Source organism: Corvus hawaiiensis, chromosome 4 (assembly GCF_020740725.1).
Source record: "Corvus hawaiiensis isolate bCorHaw1 chromosome 4, bCorHaw1.pri.cur, whole genome shotgun sequence".
Taxonomy (NCBI): domain Eukaryota; kingdom Metazoa; phylum Chordata; class Aves; order Passeriformes; family Corvidae; genus Corvus; species Corvus hawaiiensis.
The window spans coordinates 26,912,687-26,921,234 of NC_063216.1; the positions used below are offsets into that span (position 1 = coordinate 26,912,687).

Sequence of the window (8,548 nt, forward strand, 5' to 3'; positions counted from 1 at the left end):
AATAAACTGAAGCACAAAAAGAATGGAATGAGCCTCTTACTAAAGTCTGGATGTACATTGATGTAGTTATCCAAATTTCAAAGACTATTATAAACTTTGCTTTGAATTTGACTGAGCTAAACTTGAATGTGACTGTGAAAAATTAATTTTGGATACAGTCCCAGAAAAGAGTCAAAATTGAATTAGAGTATCATACCTGACTAAAATGGATTTAATGTCACCGTTGAAAAGAAGAGAAAAAGAGCTAGCCTCTGTGGTTAGCTGAAAGAGATGAAGATATTCATCCATGGGCCTCAGTAACCTCAAACTAAACTTCTTGGTATTTTCAAAATAATGCAGACCAATAGAGTTAGTCGGTGCTCTCCTTTAAGATACCAACTGTATTATATTCTTGGTCCTCTGCCACATCAGGTCACATGAGATGTTGATCTTGGCCAAGGGGCATAAGTAGAAAGAATGGATGAAATTAGAAGGGGCTAATGATGCAACTCATTTTGAGATCAGTTCAGATCAGCTGAGGGGACTGGATCAGCATTTTTTGACCAGAGGCAATCAGGATATCTGCTAGAAGAAGGTAATTAGACATCCTAGAATCATGAGTTGCCCAGCTGGAAGCTAATGAGTTATGGAACCCAAATGAAGGAGAAACAGAGCCTAATTAGGCTAAATAGGAATTCCTGGAGGAACAGGGAAATGTCAAGGAGTAGACAGAAAAACTTCTTCCAGTGCTTTTAAACCAATTTTTAAAAGAAAAATAATTGGGTTTTTTATCATAATTATTTCTACTTTTATTGCAAAATTGAAATCACCTTCTCTTTCTGTTTCCCTCACCTTCTGTGTCCAAGCCAGTGCTCTCTTCTTGATACAAGAGGTTTGTCAGTAGTTTTCCAGTTGGAGAACACACTCTCTTACCATAGACGTTTGCTGCACAGGGTACAGATGCAGGAAGGAGGCCATTGCTGGCAGTATCAGCCAGGTGTGACTCTCCTTGAGCACACAAATCTGAACTTTATTACCCCTGAAAGGGTCCCACACTAAACCATGGAAAACATCCTACTTGGAACTATAATTCTGCCTCCATACTTTTTAGTGTCTTGGACTCTTACCACACCTGCTCCATCACTATTCACTGCATAAATCTAGACAGCTGTGAAACTTGGAGGAATTTCGATCCAAATGGCTTAAAAAGGAGATCCAAGGGCCCAAATACATCTTTTGGATGCATGTTGATTTTTGGATTTGGATCAAAATTACCTCCAGTCCATGCATATATTTAAATAAGGAAGCCTAAAGCAGAAGCTGCACTCTTTGGGAATCTACCTCCCTGTTCTCAAGCAACAGTTTTTTAGCAGACAGCATCATCAATCCCTACACAGTGGTTACCTGGGCTATGACTGTATGGGAAGAAAGAGGTGAGCTGACAAGCTTCATATAATGCTGCCAGTGATGCTTTCAGCTGTGCTGTTGTGGTGTATCAGGCTGAAAGAATGTTGAGAGACAATGGCAAGAGAGCAGCAGCTGTGTCAACAGACAGCACTGGTATTCAAGGATGCTGAGATTTTCAAACTGGTTGCTTGAAGTGAAATATATAAATAAGTGGTCTTGATTCACTTCTTCAGTAACAGATGTTCTCTCCTATGTGATCTATTCATTTTGTTAGACTGACTGAAGTTAAGAGCTAAAATATGGTCACTGACTTTTGAAAGGTCTAGATTTCCCCCATAAGACAGTATGGCAGAGCAAATGAGGGTATCTGGTATTCTGTCTGTGTACAGCCTGTCTCACTGAGACAGGATCAGGGAACAACCTAGGTCAGAAGGGACTCTTGGATACTGCCTGATCCAAGACCCTGCTCAAGGAAGAGCTAGTGTCCAAGGTAGAGTAGGGCTAGATCAAACACAAGCCATAAAGGGATGGCTTCTGCTTCCCTTCCCCACAGACACACACGCATTTCATGCAGGCACAGTGCAGTGCCGTGGCTGCTGCCCTGATTTGCAAGGAGTGGAAGGGAGCTTGACTTTTTCAGTGAAACTTGGCGAACAGCACAGACAAATGGCAAAATGATAAAGCTTGCATACAAGAGAAGACAAATCCTTTCTCAGAGCTGACCTTGCTAAAAACACAGACATAAGGCAGCCCAAACTGTGAGAAATTTCATGTTGCATATACACCTCCAGATGAATCTTTAGACATTCTTGACAACAAAGAAAAAAAACAAAACAAAGAAAAAAACTAACAAAAGAAGCTGCCAAGGAATTATTTTGAAATCTGCAGCGCTCTTGGGGAATGAAGAGGAAGGAAACGTTAAGATGGACAAGACAGAAAACTGACATCATAATTCCCTCACAGGTAAAACCCTAACTGGTAGCCAGTACCTTCCTCCAAGAGGTTGCAGCCTAACTAGATAAGACGGACCAATCCTGGACTGCTCTTTCAGGTTTCCTCCCACTGAGAGGAAACATTTGGCCAGGCTATTTTCATGGCTACCCTCAGACAGCTATTTTGACATTTCTGCTTTCTGTTCCACAGGTTCAAAGCTGGAGGAGGAGTGATCACATCTCTGGACCTACCCATGTACAATGGTCCCATTGAATAAAGGAAGAAAGAGGTGCTCCTATTTTCCATTTTACAGTGGGCAAATGGAAACCAAAGCAAACTCCACAGCTTTTGGCAGATTTGGGTACTCAGACTGTCCTCCTGGATTAGCAGCACAGTGACTTAAATTCAGTCTTAAACAGCCATGTTATCCACTTGGGGGGATAAGTGGTGAGACAGTGGATACTTGTGCTGCTGGACTTGTAGGGAAGACCTGCAGTAAATATAAGATTTGTATAAGAACTGTTCCATTAGAAAGGTTGGGAAGAGTGATAAGAATCTCCTAATGGAGTTAGGAAAGAGATTTGCTCTGCTCTCCGAATGTGCAAACTCAACAGGCTGTTCTTCCTTATGGGGAAACTAGTGAAGAAAGCATGAAAGTCAAATGTAATTTCTTTCCTGAGGTGGGGTGTGGTAAGAAGGAAGAGCAAAGCTCATAGCAGTCGTCTTTGGTGAGGAAGATATTATTTTGTGGTTTTTCTTCCTTCTTCTTCCTTGGATTCTCCCCCTAATCTAATGGCTCTCTTTTCTCATGGCTATTCATCTATTCATCTTTCTTTGCCTCCCTTCACGTATCACAGTAATACCATGCACCAAACTCAAACTCTTGACTGGTCCCATTCCTCCTCAAGTCTCATGGGCTGAAACCTGTTTTGGTTGTTCCTCAGCCTACCAAATCCATTATCTCTTCTGCCTTAACATGTGAGATGTCATCAGTATTTCTTGGATGCCCCAGCCCACTGTGTGTACAAACCTGTTAATCCCTCTGACATGGCTCAGTCACAACGCCCCGTTGGAGTTTCCGAACAGCAAGGAAGCCATCCATGAGCAGCAGTGAGAAGAAATGTCAGCTTGGCAGTGGGCTGTTGGAAATCACATGTGGGAAGGAAAAAGTCAAAGCAGAGCTCAGGGCTGGATGACACTGTAGTCTGAACTGCAAAACTGTTCCTACGCTTATCCAGCAGGCACCAGCTGTCTCCTGTGGGAGCAATAACACTTTCATGTCTGCCTAGGCTTATAAACTTATATCTGCCCCATCACCAGTCTGCTAAGTGACTATTTGAACACTATTTGCTCCCTAGGAATCACTGCCTCATATTACGGAGAGGTCCTTAGATGTCATTTGCCAGATGGGAACATTGCACAAATTGGGCTTCACCCCCATAGATGAACCAGCATTGAGACTGACTTAACATCAGTGATGCAGATAAATACCACTCATACTCCAACCTGCCACCTGCTTAATCACTTGGTCTGTTCAGCCTGGGGAAAAGGAGCCTAAGGGAAGACCTCATTGCAGTTACAACTTCCTTCTGAGGGGATGAGGAGGGCCAGGCACTGATCTCTGTGGTGACCAGTGACAGGACCCAAGGGAATGGCCTGAAGCTGTGTTGGGGGAGGTTTAGGTTGGATATTACAAAAAGGTCCTTCACCCAGAGGGTGTTTGGGCACTGGAACAGCTCCCCAGGGAAGTGTCACAGCACCAGCCTGACAGAGTTCAGCAAGCATTTGCACAATGCTCTCAGGCACATGGTGTGGCTCTTGGGATGTCCTGCGCAGGGCCAGGAGTTGGACTCAATGATCCTTGTGGGTCCCTTCCAACTCAACTTATTCTGTGATCCTGTGATTTTGTAAATGGAAAGATGCACTTCCTTTGCCAAAAGCAAATGCCAGTAGGCCAAATGTGGACCTGGATGATTTTGGGGAAGCTTAGCTGTCTTCTACTGCTATCAGATTTGCTGTAAGTAGATTATTTTCTCTGTGTCTCATCATCATCAAATGCACGCATGCCCATAACCACACATTAATTTATCTTCACTCACTCCTTTATCCTACTTCATTTTTCCTGGATATGCCATAACGGAAAACAAAAAAGGAAAAGAAAAGAGTGAAAATGCTATAGAAAGACAGAGATAAAAAGGGAGGGAAGGGAAGCAATTACAGGAGATGTGAAATACTGGAGTGCATTTTCTCAGTGACAAGTTGATTTGGACCTATTTTTGTCAGTACAAAAGGTAACAGCAAAGGAAACACGACCTACTAAATTTGACATAGAACTCTGGCAATTGAATGTCAGTAGGCAGTCAAAACAGTAACGGTAAGCAAATCTGTAGGGATTTCTCTGGGTTCATATTAAGTAAAAAATCCCTGGAACTACACACATTTCATATGGCACTCTGTCTCCCTCTCATGGTGTGCCTTTCTTTTTGTAATCAGAGAAATCCATAGACTGGTTGACATAAAGGATCCATTGCTTCTAGTGTGGTGTCCCTGGAAGGATCAGAAAGACCTGAGACCAGTATAGCACAGCTCGGCAGCCTAGGTTAACACACTGAAATGGTACTCCAGGTTATGCTGGATCCAGCAGCATCTTAACTGCATACAGGAGCTGCTGCTAGAGGTGCTCTGAGCAGCACCAGGAGCTATTAGCATTGTGGGGAGCATGCCTCTTCTTTTTCCATGAACCCTGCAGAGTGCTGAAGTCATATTCTCCCTGCCCAGCTGCAACCACATCTTCAGTACCCCTATTCCTCAGGATAAGGATAATGGGATTTTGCACAGCTTTTCTACGTTTTTCAATTAAAGATAGAAAATGCAACATCAAACATTTTCATTCCCACAGCTTTTTCCGTCCTTTCTTTCCCTATCTGTACTCTACTTTTCTCCTTCTCTTTTTTCTCAGGTAAAGCCTGCTCTTTCATCTTCAGTGTCACAACAAGAATCCAAAGTAAAACTGCAGTCAGTGAGCAATTGATGTACAGTACACAGGGTCTGTAGGACAGAGTCTCACTTCTACACGTACTTGTTGTATTACAAGCTTTATATCAACGTTTTAAATGCAACGATGTGGGTAAGCCAGTGAATCTGGTAAGCTGAAGATGTAAGATTTCTTTCTTGCTTCTTTTTTCTTAAGCATACAGACTTCCCACCAGAGTTATTATACACTTTCCCTGGAGTGGTCTTCTTATAGAAATTCAGGAACAACCTCTACATATTTTGAAAAAAGCCCAGTGAAACTTTGAATTTTACATTCCACATGTTAAAGGATAAAGGTATTAATGCAAGTCATTTACGTATTTTGAACATTGAACATTTTTTTTCCATTCTCAATTGAAAAGATGAACCTAATGTATGCAAAGAGCAGCAACATTTTTCCACTCAAATCACATGAATATTTAACTGTAAGAGGTTTCTTTTTGCCTTATCTGGAAAACCAATCAGTGGAGGGAAAACTTACAAGGACTTGAGACTCCTGAGCACGATCATGCAGTCCATTTACTCACAGGATACTCTTCCCATCCGTCCCTTGAGAATGATGCCTATCTGGGTGCAGGTCTGGGGAGAGCCAGTTGTGTGCTGAATACAAAGAGACTGAGGTAAGTGTGATGTGGCAGCTCTAGAGTTATCCACAGAACTGCAGTGAACATGAAGTGACATAGAAAGAGTTATCTGCTGACATTGCCAATACTGTAGGAAATCTTAGTTAGACTGCTCAGGATCTAGTGGCCGCATTCACAGAAAGAGTCTGTTCCCACCTGTGCTGCCCAGTGGCTGGGAAGCGTGGAAATATGAGCCTCAGCCAGCTCTGCTGTTTCACAGAGTTTCTCTTCCTCTTTTCCACTTCCTGTAGCTACCTCTGTCGTTTCCCTCTCCTCCTCCTCAAGCGCTGCAAAAGCACCCAAAGACTTTGGAAGTATGTCCTGTTAGGTGCTGAAGACCAAAATATAAAATGCATTAGAGAGAGTGTGGAGCTGGAAACCTTCTTTCCCTGCCAGACCACAAGCAGCTGTTGTGAAACAACTCTCAGACCCAGATTTTACTGCTGTTTGATGACACTGACAGCTAATGCTGATGACGCAGGGGCTGGTTATTGTCTGGACAACAAGGAGCGAGGCTGTTGCTGTGGGCTAAACAATTAACACCTCAGAGGGTTCCAGGGAGCAAGCAAGCTTGCTGAAGTACCAGGGAACAAAGAGCTGGTGGCAGTGGCACACACACATCACACGAAACTTGCACAGTCCTTGATAAAGTCTGGAAGAAGTATTCTGAGGTTTGGAATGTTCATTCTTTTAACCACACAAGTTACCTTTGATTTTCCCTGGGTTTTATACCAGCTGATTTGGTTCAGCGTTGACAGTTCACCTTAATTCAAATTACCAGAACTTCTTTTGTTGTGCTTGCCTCTATCTAATATACTGTTCCCTATCTGATATTAAGTTGCTTATGCCATGCCAGTCTCTTGTCTCTTCTGTGTGTACCACTGTTTCTGAAGCTTCTCAAGTTCAAGTGCCAGACATAACTGTACTCCATAGACCTCTGTTAATAAATATCTGTCCCTTTGCTATTCTAGTCCTCTGCCTCTGTCAAACAAAGTTGCTGATTGCACAAAACCATTTTGTGATTTGTTCCAGTGTTCTAAATTTTTGATTCTGTAACTGAAAGGAGGAAAGGGTAATAGCTTGATACTAAAAAAGAAAATATTCTTGTCAAAACATACTTAAAATTTTCCTCTGGACCCAGACAAAACATTCAAAAATGGTGATTTTATTTAAAACTGAAATGGAATATGGGGAAATAATAAAAATTTTGTTCCACTTGATCTCAAAGCACTCTTCAAGATTAAAACAAACAAAAATCAAACTTTTGTTAAAAATGTTGAATTGAAAAATTTGAGTTTTACCCACCTTCCCCCTTACATATTTCCTTTATTCATTTTGACTAAAGCAGTCTGCAAATACAACCTGGATTTTCAAAAAGCTTGAGTAATTTTCAAACTGCAATTTTAATTATCAAATAATTATCCATTTGAGAAATGCCTATGGCTCAGGCTTTGTAAAGAAAGGCCAAACAGGAGACAACAAATTCATGTTTATTTATGACAAAAATCTTTCCTTGGGATTCTTGGCTGCTGTGGTCAGTATGCTTTTCTGGGCCTTCTTTACTATTCTGCCTTTACCGGCTACTTCTGGATGAAAGGAAAAGGGAAAAATAAGCCTTTTAGTGAATTGGATGCTCTTGTTGCACTTCTTAGAGCACATTCTCTTTTGTGTTGAAAACCAGACTGTTCTCGGGGTTCCTTGCTGCTTCTGTTTCAAGCCTATCAGTTTCTTTTATTTGTCTCAGCATTAAAAAATATCAAAGTGTGTGGTGCCTTTTTAAAGGATAAAAAGGAAATAAATCCTGGAGTATAATGGAAAAACAGTGTTGGGAAGATAGAAATATTCAGTTTAAATGTTATGAATTTAGGAATTTGATTAAAAACTATCAGAATCTTCAAAAGGAAAAAGGACTGGGGAGTGGAATGCAAAAGCAATGGCTTCCATCCATGGTGCTAGTGGGGAAAGTGGCAGCTGCAGCTGGGAATTCATCCCTGACAGAGATCCAGTTGCCTGCCATTCACATGTGAACGAGGCTTCTGTGTGCAGTGCTGGTGCAGGAAGGCTGTGGTGTCTGCAAGCAGTGCTGGGTGTTCTGCAGCAGGGATTTGGGAACAGGCACTGTCTTGGCAGGGTTAAAGCCACCTGAAGCAAAATGGGAGCCAGGAGACTGCAGTACCATCCTTGTTAGGCAGAAGAGCACGTCTTCTTCTTAAGTATCCTTATGAGTCTTTTCGTTGTGTGTGCCAGTGTACACAAGGATATAGGCAATGTTTTAATAGATCTGTTGAAAAACATCTGCAGGTCAAGCTGAAACAAGGATATTTGCCTTGGTCTCTGGACCACAGAAGGGTCCTTACCATAACTGACCAAAGGCCTGATGGTCCCAGTACTTTTTCATTGTAGCAACTAGTGGGTGTAAAATAGATGGACCAGCAGTGATGTTCACATGAGATTGGGTGCAATCAAATCCTCATCATTGCCTAAGTAGGCTTTCATGCTGGATTAAACAAAAAAGCTTTTTAATTTGTTGATCTGCCTCTAATAATGACCTTAGAGAGATGTGTGGAGGTCTC

General features: G+C 42.0%; 1 long non-coding RNA gene across 1 annotated transcript; it reads left to right on the forward strand.

Moving 5' to 3' along the window:
* Nucleotides 1-4,149: 4,149 nt before the first annotated feature.
* Nucleotides 4,150-6,938, forward strand: LOC125324716. Its single transcript, XR_007203105.1, has 2 exons — nt 4,150-4,336; nt 5,279-6,938. It is a non-coding gene; the product is annotated as an uncharacterized LOC125324716 (long non-coding RNA).
* The last annotated feature ends 1,610 nt before the right edge of the window (nt 6,939-8,548 follow it).